Source organism: Gossypium arboreum, chromosome 4, assembly GCF_025698485.1.
Source record: "Gossypium arboreum isolate Shixiya-1 chromosome 4, ASM2569848v2, whole genome shotgun sequence".
NCBI classification, from domain to species: Eukaryota; Viridiplantae; Streptophyta; class Magnoliopsida; order Malvales; family Malvaceae; genus Gossypium; species Gossypium arboreum.
Genome location: NC_069073.1, coordinates 31822078 through 31835645, shown reverse-complemented (window position 1 = coordinate 31835645; position 13568 = coordinate 31822078). Strand labels below are relative to the sequence as shown.

General features: G+C 37.2%; 1 non-coding gene across 1 annotated transcript; it reads right to left on the bottom strand.

The window, feature by feature from the left end:
- Window positions 1-12815: 12815 nt before the first annotated feature.
- LOC128292388 (small nucleolar RNA R71) lies at window positions 12816-12922 on the bottom strand. The gene has a single exon (XR_008282373.1). It is a non-coding gene; the product is annotated as a small nucleolar RNA R71 (small nucleolar RNA).
- Window positions 12923-13568: the final 646 nt, after the last annotated feature.

Here is a 13568-nt window from a genome sequence, read left to right as displayed (position 1 = left end):
TAATCCTTTAACACTCGAGCCAACGTCTTTGTCGCAGATTTAAGTCTCTTTGGGTCATCAAATATTTGAGACTTTTGTGATCCGAGTATACATGGCACCTTTCACCAAATAAGTAATGTCGCCAAATCTTTAAGGCGAATACGATGGCGGCCACTCGAGATCATGAGTCGGATAATTTTTCTCATGTGGCTTTAATTGCCTCGACGATAGGCCACAACTCGACCTTCTTGCATTAATACGCAACCTAACCCAAGTAGAGAGGCGTCGCTATAGATGACAAACTCCTTGCTTGGACTCGGGTTGCACTAGAATTGGGGCTTCACCAAATAAGTTTTCAGTTGATCGAAACTTTTTGGCATTTCTCCGTCCATTCGAACTTAACGTCCTTTTGGAGTAGCCGTCATCGGCGTGGCTATCGTTGAGAAGCCTTTACAAATCGTCGGTAATAACCTAAGAAGCCCCAAAAGCTCGAACCTCGAATATTTCTGAGGCTTCCAATTAAGTATGGCTGAAATTTTATTCTGTCGACTCGAATACCCGATGCGATACCACATGACCCAAGAAGCTAACCTCTCTTAACCGAACTCACACTTGTGAACTTAGCATATAATTGCTTGTCCCGTAAAATTTGCAAAGACTAACCGCAGTGTTCAAGATGTTCGGTCTCATTTCTTGAATAGACCAAGATGTCATCAATGAACACGACTACGAATCGATCCAAATATGGTCTAAAGATCCGATTCATTAAATCCATAAATACCGCGAGGGCATTAGTGAGCCCAAACGGCATCACTAGGAACTCATAGTGACCATATCTCGCTCAAGGCGGTCTTGGGCACGTCCAATCTCGGATTCGCAATTGATAGTAGCCCGATCTCAAATCTATTTTCGAGAACACCGAGGCTCCTTCAGCTTGATCGAACAAGTCGTCAATACGCGGCAACGGATATTTGTTCTTTATCGTCGCTTATTAAGTCGACGATAGTCGATGCACGTACCGCATGGTTCCATCCTTCTTTTCACGAACAACACCGGCGCACCTAAGGCGAAAAACTCAAGCGAGCAAAACCTCTATCCACCAATTCTTGCAATCGAGCTTCCAACTCCTTTAATTCGTTGGTGCCATACGATACGGAGCTATCGAATTGGAGTGGTACCGGTACCAATTCGATGCCAAATTCTATTTCGAACAGTGGTAAACCCGCAATTCTTCGTGGAAAACATCCGGGTATTCACAAACCACGGCACGATTCGGTTTCTTTTCGATTCCTTGTCATCGAAAGCACGACGCTGTGTACGCTTCGCACTCTTTTCTTACATATTTTCGGGCCAACATTGCGATATTACGGTGGCAACCCCTTTAAGTCCGTAGACTTAACCCAAATTATCTCGTTATTCGCAAGACCTCAAATCGATAGTCTTGCTTTTGCAATTTACGACCGCATCGTGCATGGTCAACCCATCCAAACCAAGAATAACGTCGAATTCATCGAACGGCAAAAGCATCAAGTCCGCCGAAACAAGAACCTCTAACACTAGGAGACTTTTCTTGCACACTTTGTTGACAAGCACGTAATGACCCAAGGGTTTGACACCAATTACAAACTCGAGAGACTCAATAGGCAAAGTCTTACTGGATGCTAAGGTTTCACATATATAAGATTGAGTAGAACCGTGGTCAATCAACGCAATCACTTTAGTATTGAAAAGGGTGAAAGCACCGTAATGACATCCGGAGAGGCAAGATCCTCGCGCGCGCGTATGGCATAAGTCCTCACAGAGCACGAGCCTCAGATCCGATGGTAGCATCTCTAGATCCTCTCGACCGCCAATCGACATTGCCCATATTTCTAGGTGGCCTACCTCGAGCAAGGGTAGCACCCAGTTTCCACTCGACTCACATTCTGCTCAAGCTTCCTGCAATCCTTCCTAAAGTGGTCGGCCGATCCACACTTATAGCAGGAGTGATCACGAAACCAACAGCTCCCGAATGCCATTTGCCACAATGTTGACACTCCGCCTCTCTCGGCGATCATTTCCACCATCAGGCGATCAAGTGACTCGTGGTGGTCACAGGGGTCGATCGCGTCCTCGCCTAAAAAGCCCAAAGCGCCTCTAGACCGTTCACATCATCTCGAAATCTCTTCTGCTGTTGAAGAGACTTTCCGAGGACCTCTTCGAATTCTCCAGCCCCACATCGCCTTTTGTTTCTCCTTTCTAAGCTCTTCGACTTTACAAGCTTGCTCAACAAGTACTACGATCTCTCGTATTTCGAGAATGCCAACGAACATCCTTATATCATCATTCAGCCCATCCTCAAGCATTTACACATAATAGCTTCGGACGAAATGCATTCTCGCGTGTATCGGCTAAGCCTCACAAATTTTCGTTCATAGTCGGTAACCGACATAGAACCTTGCTTAAGATCAAGAAATTCCCAAGTCACTTGCTCTCTAGGTACCACGAAGTCGAGTACTCCACCAATAGTAGGTGGAATCACGAGCAAGGAGATGGTACACTTTAAGCATTCATCGGTGTACAAGATAGCTCATCGAGCACCGGATAGTGTTGTCCAACCGAAATTCAGCCTGTTCGCATCACCATCATCCATAGCTTTAAATTCAGTGGCCCCATGTTTTGAATCCTATCGATCGGGGCTTACCCGACCTTATTGGGTCACCAACGGAGGTATTGTAGGTGCGGGGTTGCATTCAATCGGGAATGGAGGTCGTGGGACAGCCGTGTTAGTTCGAATGTATTGATTAAACCATTCGCTCATCACACTATAAAAGGCTTACTTAGCCTCGTCATTAGGATTGCTGGCCATAGGTTGAGAGTCCGCGCTGTCCCTTCTTGCGGAGCAGCGCCACACTCTCCACATCATCAGCTATCGCCGGGTTGGGATCGGATCCATTGCTATAAACAAACATGAAGTCAAATTGTCGAATTCACCACACTATCGATTCATCATTTAATGGCATGTATAGCTAGACCCCAAACACCTCACGGTAGTCCTAGAATCGGCTAAACCGTGGCTCTGATACCAATAAAATTGTAACACCCCAAACCCGAGACCATCGCCGTGTCGGACCGAGGGTTAACAAACCAAGTTCACATGTTTTTGCCCACCAATTTGACATTTCCAGTCAGGCTGGAAAACTGCGTCACTGTCGCCTTAAAACTCATATCTCGAGTTTCAAAACTCGGAAACTGGTTTCGTAAATTTTCCTGAATTTAGACTCATATATACATCCATGGATTTATTTCTAGGATTTTGGTCGGGCCAATTGGTACAGTTTATTAGTTAAAGTTACCCAAGTTACAGGGATCGACTGCTCTGACCTTCGCGCGGTATAACTTGAATATCTCTCTGCACAGGGCTTTAATGCTGGTGTCGTTTGTTTCTAATGAAACTAGACTCAAAATGGAATCTTTACATATAAGGTATATCTCCTAATTCTTTTGGATAATTTATAGTGAATTTTAAAGTTGCGACAGGGAACCCAGAAACCATTCTGGCCCTGTCTCACAATAGCTTTAATATCTCTTAACCTGTAACTCCTATGACCGTTTCGTTTCTTCCATATGAAAATAGACTCATCAAGGTTCATTTACATAGCTTATTCACTATTTGATTCCATTCCTATGAATTATGGTGATTTTTCACATTCACGTCACTGCAGCTGGCAGCATCTGTTTTAAGGTAGGTCTTACCTATTTGGTAGTCTCCATGAACCAACTAGTCTTTGCCATACATAGGTTCATATATGATCATTTTAACCATGCCAATGGCTGATCATACGACCAACAATCCCATTTCCAAGCCATAGCCACATCATGACACCAAATATATACATACAAACCACAATTATTCTAAGTTCATGTTCCTTTTCGAGCCATTTTCATGGCCGTACATACTTACATCACCACATATTTAACAAACAAGGGTAGTCCTATACATGCCATCTCAAGTTCAACCAAAATTTATACCAAAATGGAGGCTTGATAGTGTGGATGACTTGACTTCAACGATCCCAAATCCGATTGCCTCGAGCGAAATCTAGAAAACTAAGAGCCAAAGCACCGGAGTAAGCATTTTTATGCTTAGTAAGTCTCAAGGAATATAATCAACTCTAATTACAGCAATACATTCACATAGTTAAATGCATCATTTCATTAATGCGCATTCACATAATCATACTTACTTTACCATCCCAACTCTTATGTTCATACACAAATAGCGGCTTCATTAAGGCCGATAACTCGCTCCATCATAGGAGCGGATATTCATACGCTCTTACTCCTAGCGCGCAAAGCACACACCGCACTTACCTTATCATTGGGAAATTTCACAAGTGCATTAGCTGAAATTTTCCAGCAAGCTCATAATTTTCAAATCACATACCTTCGAGTTTATCCGGATGTCGGTACTCGCTCAATCGCCTTCGGGACATAGCCCGGTTATGGTAACCCGCACCAAGGCCAACGGGACTTTACCCGGATATCACGATTTGCACAAATGCCTTCGGGTCTTAGCCCGGATTTAACAACTTGCACGAATGCCTTCGGGTCTTAGCCCGGATATAGCTACTAGCACAATTGCCTTCGGGTCTTAACCCGGATATAAATTTCAGCATAATTGTCTTCGGGGCTTAGCCCGGATATCATTCAATTTCTCATGCACACATACATCAATAATCATTGGACATACATATTTCATTTTCCTTACTAAGGCTCAAACACAATTAATATCATTAGCATATTCGCCTTCGGGACTTAGCCCGGGTGGAATTCAAATACTCATACACACATAATCAATAATCATACACATCCATATTTCATCTCACATAATTCAAGTAAGGTCACTTCTTGAGGACTTACCTCGGATGTTGTCGAACGGCTTTTTCGGCTATTCGATCACCTTTTCCTTCCCCTTGTCCAATTGTGGCCCTCTTAGCTCTTGAGCTAATTCAAACAAATTCAATTTATTAAAACCTCATTGTGCTTGCTTATGGCCGAATATGACAAGGATTTTAAATGGTCATATGGCCACTCTTTAGCTTGAATACACAATGGTCATGCACATTTTATACTACATCAAGCAATTCAATACAATTTATTTGAGCATCAAGGAAATGCTAAGGCCTTCAATAGGCTACCCAAGGCCGAATATTCATGTACATGTTGAGGTCAATTTTGCACTTAATACCTCACAAAAACAGCATGCAATCTACTAATTTATGCTTTGCACATTGTGGCCCAAAACTTATAATATAGCATCAAGCACTTATATGTGTGCTAGGTCAATTGTGCTTGCAATTTCACAAGCATTCTTCCACATTTTCTTCTTTAAATCAATATATTCATCACTTAGTTCATAACCAAACATAATGTGCAATCATATATATGCATATATGAGCATGGCGAATTTTCAAGGTGTCCATAGCCATCCAAAACACAAACTTTTAACTAACATGCAAGAAGCATGAATCATGCTCAAGAATGCATCATGGCCAAGTATGACAATCATGCTCCTTTTCAACTTTAATCATGATAAAACAAGAGAAAACTCAAAATCTTACTCATGAGTAGAAAATCCATCATTGCATGCATCATCATCAAGCTTCACACTTAGCATGCAATGGCTTTATCACCATAACAACTTTGGCCAAATACCATTTCCATGGCTTAACAAAGATTTGAGCCATGGCTAACATGCACATCAAGTTAGCAACCAAAACATGCATGAAACTCCTAACACAACCTCATACATACCTTAATCTTGATGCAAACTTGGCCAAATCTCCTTCTAGATCTCTTCCAAACCAAGCATGAAGCAAAAATCCTCCTTCTTCCTTAGTTTTGGCTCAAAGAAAGGATGAACAAATTTTTTTTCTTTCCTTCTCTACAACTCACGGCAATGGGGGGATTACCACACTCACACACATTTTTTTCATTTTTTATCACCCATACACCTTTGTTTATTATTTCACCCTAATGCACCAACAAAACATGTTTCATGACATGTTTAGCCCATCCTCCCTTGTCATGGCCGGCCACCACCTATAAAGGGGAATTTGACATGCAAGTCCATTATTTTGCATGCATGCTTTAATTAGTCATCACACATTTCCTATCATACTTTCAAAGTTCATTACTAAGTCCTTTCTTGTGGAATTCACCCTTATAACACTAAATCAATCATCATAAAATGTCATACATGAGCACACACATATTATAGGCATCAAAATAGATTTTTAATTATTTTTATGCCTCGGTTTTGTGGTCCCGAGACCACCTTCCGACTAGGGTCAATTTTGGGCTGTCACACATCCATCATTTACTCTATTACCGAAACACATGACTAAACACCAAAACATATATATATACTACTGCCGAATCTTCAATCAATTGCATTCATTACCTAAATTCATCATTTAGCGAAATACTCATCAACCAAATTAAACCAAATCATTTTAACCAAGAGTAACATAATAATCATAATTCATACTAATGTATATACCATGGCCGATTCAATCAAACCATATCCGAAATTCACCAACCATCATCAATACATATAACACATATAAACTTGACTAAAGTTTCATATACTCTCATAGCATATTAGCCATTTTCGCATGGCTTAATATATACACAACTTCAAACTTAACCATATATAACCTAGCTTATACATGCCATAATATTAAGTTTAAACTTATAATGTACCAAAACATTCGATAGAGTGATAGACTTTACTAACGATCCCTGAGCTCGTAACTAATCTCCAAAATCTATAAAGTAGAGGCAAACATGAACACACACAATAAGTTATCATAGCTTAGTAAATCATAAGCAAATAAACAACTCAATGACATAATGAACTCATTTAAACTGAACCAAATTATACTATCATAATCACATTTAATCTTAAGCTTACAATTTCATGTATAACATATACTTTCAAATATGAACTTATTCATGATCGAATGTACACATATATATATTAACAAAGCATCTTTCCATCTCAAGGCCAAAGTGTCATTATATAACCAAGTACATTTACACTCGTATACATATACTCATGAATCAAAGTATAACAACACATACATATTCATAGCATATGGCCAAATATACATCACAAATGAACATATGTTTACATTAGCAACTTGTACAATTTGCATCGCATATCAAATAGCCAACTCACGTTATTTTCAAATAGGTAATCAATTAACTCATACCTGATCATTTTAGGTTATTTTACACATTTGATCACAACTTATCATTTCCCATTGAACCATTCGAAATTGAATAGGATTCTCAGATAATCACATATATAGTATAATGCCAACATCCCAGACGTGGTCTTACATGCTATCTCATATCGATGCCACTGTCCTAGACAGGGTCTTACACGAATAAAATACGATGCCAATGTCCCAGACATGGTCATATATGCAACCACATATATCAAGGCCAACGTCCCAAATGTAGTCTTACATGAGAACACATATCAGAAATCCTATGTCATGACATATGTATCTTAGCTATTCCTAAGGTTCGTACGGGGCTTTGGGACGTCGTAACTCGGTCGAATCGAACTTCTAAACATAGTTCCCAAGTATATACACATTCGGCTATTATATATACAAGCTAATAAAATTTAAATCAGCAATTTACATTCATATATATTCAAAATTTATAGCATATATTTACTTATAAACTTACCTCAGACGATGAAATTCGGAACAGGACGGCTAATCGACAACTTTGGTTTGCCCACAATCCAAATTAAATTTCTTTGGTTCTTGGTCTAAACATATTCAATTTAAACTCATTCAAATATATTTTCACTCATTTTAGTCGAAAAACACATAAATGAGAAAATTACCATTTTACCACTGACATTTTACACTTTTTACAATTTAGTCCAAATTGCACAAAACACAATATATGAAAAATTACAGTATACCATGCTTAGGCCGAATATTCATCTTCCTTATAAAAGTCCACAGATTTCATTTATTTCACATTTCAGTTCCTTAATTTATTATTTTTTCAATTTAGTTTTAATTACTCAAAATCATCAAAAATTCCAATACAAAACATGTTAATCCAAAACATATCTTTCATATTTCATCAACTAACATTACAAAGCTCAAATATTCATCAATGGCATACTCAAAAAATTCATGAAAATAAAAAATTCAAGCATGGACTTTGTACATTACACTGCAACGATCTCAAAAATGTAAAAATTATCAAAAACCGAGCTAGTTACATACCTTGATTGAGCTTAACAAAGGGTCAAACCTCAAACTCTTTATTTCATTTCTTGTCTTTTATGTTTTAGCGAGAACAAATTATTATGAAAGCTCATTTTAGTTTTTATGTTTTATTATTACATATATTATTACACATTTTACATTTTTAACCTTTAACAATTAATATAAAACCATTATATACTAAGGTCATAACCATCCATGACTAATCCATATGGTCAAATTGCAACATAAATATCTCGTGTAAGAAAGACAACATCAATTCAACCCTTTTACAATTAACCATCAAATTTTCATTTTACGCGATTAAGCCTTTTTATTTAATCGGGCACCCAAACGACAAAATTAAATCATGAAAATTTCACACATAAATTCACACATAATAAACACAAAATATAATTTTAAAATATTTTTTTGACTTGGATTCATGGTCCCAAGACCACTGTTCTGAATAGGGTCTAAATCGGGCTGTTACATGCAGGGTGTCGTGCTAAGGCCTATAGGTACAAGCCAGGCAACTTGAGATCTTGCTCTAGAAAGAAGAAGGCCACTTTAGGTCTCTTTTGAGAAATAGGTTAAGTATGATGTTGCTAAGGCATTACTTAAAGTAAGGGCAGAGTCTTAATAATCCCAACCTTCCAATCAACAATGTAGAAATTCTATCCTTTGCCATAGTATCATTGTCATAGCATTCCTAGTTATTTATTTATTCATTTGCATTTTATTCATGTAAGTATTTTTTGTAACTACCATTGTATTTTTACTCTTGTTTTGCCTTTACATTTTCCAATATTCATCAGTACACATTTTGCATTTACCCTTTTTATGTTAATTTACCACTGTGTACTTAACTTGGTTTTACCATATTAATCATTATCATAATTTGACCATTTTTAATCCTAGTTCGATCCCTATGCAGATGATCTCACTTATCACATTATTACTTGATTTGATGTGTATACTTGCAAAATTCACATATCACATTCACACATGAAAATTTTTTGTGCCATTGCTAGGGATCGACAATTTGGTGTATTTTGGTTTGGTTATTTTGCTTCACTAGTTTATTTAGCTTAGTTTAATTTAATTTCTATAGGTTTTCCATCAGTACATGAGAAAAGGCATTCCTATCAACATAGAATATCATTTTGACCCAGAGATCGAAAGAACTTTAAGAAGAAGGTGAAAAGAACTACGAAAAAAGGCTAGGAATGAGAATGATCCTGCCCTCCATGATAATTTGAATGGTCAAGATGTTAATCCTCTTGTTCGTAGGGTGATACTTAACCCCCCTAACCTATATCTACTGCCAGACTAAGGTTATAAGGAATTACCAGACATATCAGAATATTTCACAATCATTTCACAATCAAAACTCATACATCATCAGATCATAGTCAAATATCAACGTAAAGTCCCTTTCTTAGGTCAACGAGACCTTAAACATACTTTGGAGAAGGTTCGGGACTAAACCGATCTTGCATAAAAGTTTCTAGGCACTTAGAAAAATTTCATGGAATCACAGGTCACATGCCCGTGTGAACAGACCGTGTGCCTCACACAGCATTAGACACGCCCGTGTGTCTAGGCCGTGGCAAAATAATGCTTACATACTGACTTGTCCACACGGCCGGAGACATGCCCGTGTATCTTGGCCGTGGTCGAAACTGACTTGGGTCACATGGTATGTTTAACCTGTATACCCTTCGAAATGGCCACACACACCCATGTGCCAAGGCTGTGTGCCTCACACGGCCACCAGACACGCTCGTGTGTCTAGGCCGTGCTCAAGACTAACATTAAATTGTAGGACTACCCCAGGGGACATATGGCCATGTAACATGGCCGTGTGTCACACATCGCTGAGATACACAGCTGTGTCTCTGCCCGTGTGGACAAAAATATGCTACTTGAAAAGCCATTTTTCCACCCTACATACATAAGCTTTTAAGACCACATTTCATAACCCAAAATGCAACCAAAACATTTCCAAAACAAGCATCACTCATACTTCAATATCATTAATAATTTCCATACATAATTCCAACTCAAACATACTAGTTCCATGTAACTAATTCATACCTTGAACACATTATTCATATCACATTTATAACCATTTCAACCACAAAACTAACTTACCAAAAAGACCATTTCACTAGGCCATATATATAGACCGAATTTACCATTTTTGCATCACATATCGAATACCAAAATCAAACCATAAGTTCAACCATAATCAAGCCATATCTCATGGCATGATATACCCATCTCAAAACATACCATATTAATTCTAGCCTAGACATGCCATACGATGATATATACACCTTCAAAAGGTACCAAAATAATATTTGATAGTACGGTGATGATCCTCGACGATCCTCAAGCTTCCAGTAGCTTCGATATCTAAAACACAATGCGAACACACACAAAGTAAGCTTTCAAAAGCTTAGTAAGCCATATACAAATAATTTATCATTTTAAGCATATAAGCATCATAAAATACATATACTCCATAGCCAAATACTATCACAAACCACATAGTTCATATAAATTTCACATATTCCCAATTCATTTGCACATATACCATATTTTAGCATACTTATATCACATATCATCACTTGCACATATACTTACTTGTCATTAACAAATGTTGAACACATCTCCACGTACCTGAATCGGTTATTCATTCATTCAATCACCTATTTCTCAGAATGCCTGTTGAACCATACAGAATTAAATAAGATATGCGGATAGCTCGAAAAGCTCGTACAATGCCAACGTCCCAGATGTGGTCTTACATGTAATCAAATATCAATGCCACTATCCCAGACAAGGCCTTACACGAAATCAAATACGATGCCGATGTCCCAGAAATGGTCTTACACGTAAATATCAAATAGATGTCAACGTCCTAGACGTGGTCTTACACGAAATCACATACCAGAATCCTATGTCATGACATATGTATCCTAACTATTCCTATGGTTCGTACAGGGCTTTCGGACGTCGTCATATAATCGAAACTTTCCCAATTCCACATATTCAACTTCTACAACTATTCATCACAATTAAATATCATATAAACATGAATAAATTAATTCAAACACATTTATTTGTATATAGACTTACCTCGTACCGAAATGAACGAAAATAAACGACTATTCAACGACTTTCGACTTTCCTCGATCTAATTTTGTTTTCTTTGGTTCTTGATCTAAACACATTCAAATTTGACTTATTCAGTCTCACATTTATTCAAATCAATCCACAAACACATATTTAGGGAATTTTACAAATTAGCCCTCACATTTTCACATTTTCACATTTTAACATTTTAGTCCCTATTTCATAAAATCACAAAATATGCATAATTTCCTTTCACACATGCCTAGCAAAATTTTTCTTTAGTTCATATAAGCCCACATATTTAATTTATTTCACATTTTAACCCCTCAATTTCTCATTTTCCCAATTTAGTCCAAAATACTCAAATCCATCAAAAATCCCAATACAAAACATAGTAATCTAACGCATATCTTTCATTTTCTATCATCAAACTTCATAAAACTCACATTATAAACAATGGCACATCTTAAATCCATAATCAAATTTAGAAATTGAAGCATGGGCTTGAAAGATTACTAAGCAACGATCACAAAAATGTAGAAATTATCAAAAACAAATTAAAACACATACCTAAATCATCAGTTTCCTTAATCGAACCCTAGGACTCTTTTTCTTTTCTTTTTCCTTGTATTTTTGGAAAAGAATAAATGAAAATGGATGAATTTTGCTTTTGTTTTAATTTAATTAACATCAATGTACATTTTACCATTTTACCCATTTAACAAACCATTTAAAAACCGTTATTTTAATGACCATTTATGTCCATTCTCACTATCAATGGACAAATTACAACATAAAGACCTCTCCTTTAATAAGACATATCACTTAAGTACTTTTAACAAATAGCTAGACACTTTCATAGATATCAATTCACATATTATAAGCACAGAAAATAATATAATATTTTTTAACTCGGATTTGTGGTCCCAAAACAACTATTCTGACTAGAGTCTAAACCGGGTTGTTATATATACCTAGTATGAATGATAATTTGGATGGTCAAGGTGCCAATCCTCATGTTTTTATGGTGATAGATGATCAAGATAGACCAATTCGAAAGGAGGTTGTGCCAATCTTGCATGACATGAATCTAAGGATAATTAGGCCACAAATACAGGCTCAGTAGTTTGAGCTAAAATCGAGAATGTTTCAGATGTTGCAAACAGTAAGAAAGTTTGGTGGACTGCCATTGAAGATCCAAAATTGCATTTACAACTTTTTTTAGAGGTTTGTGACTCATTTAAGCAACAGGGTGTTCCTAAAGACGCTCTATGACTTAAGTTGTTTCCATATTTTTTAAGAGATCATGCGAGAGCATGACTAAATGCTTTACCATCGGGAATAGTGGCGTCATGGAATAATCTTTGCCAAAAAATTTTGCCATGGTATAATCCCCTAAATATGAATGCCAAGCTTAGAAATGACATCACATCTTTTCAAAAATTAGAGGATGAAACACTATATGAAGCTTGGAAACAATTTAAAGACTTAATGCGGAAATGTCCAATGCATGGATTTCAATGTTGGACTCAGATGAAGATATTCTATAATTGGTAGAATACATATACGAGGATGGTAATTGATGCTTCTGCCAATGGTACTTTTTTGGATAGATCTTATAAAGAAGCATATCAAATTTTGGAATGGATTGCCAACAATGATTATCAATATCCTACAGTAAGAACTGAGAGGGAAGAGAGTTATTGGTACTATGGAGTTGGACGCAGTCACTTCGCTGATAGCCCAAATGTCTTCTTTGGCTAATATGATTAAAATAATTAAATTACCTACTACCTTCCATGAGATAAAATCAATCAAACTATCGTTTGCTTATTGTAGTGAAGATCATGTGTTTGATGAATGTCCATCAAGTCTAGCATTTGTGTGCTACATAGGTAATTTCAACCGAACCAATAACCCATATTCCAACACATATAATCCTGGGTGGAAGCAACTTCTGAACTTTAGTTGGAATTACCAAGGTATGACAAATTTTAGAAATATGACAAGATAGAATGCCATCAACGTACCGCCTGGTTATACTCAACCTATGCCAAGGTAAAATGTCCAGCAAGGTCAGGCATCGATTTCATCATCATCATCATCTATTGAAGCATTGTTAAAGGAATATATGGACAAGAATGATGATGTAACTTAGACTCA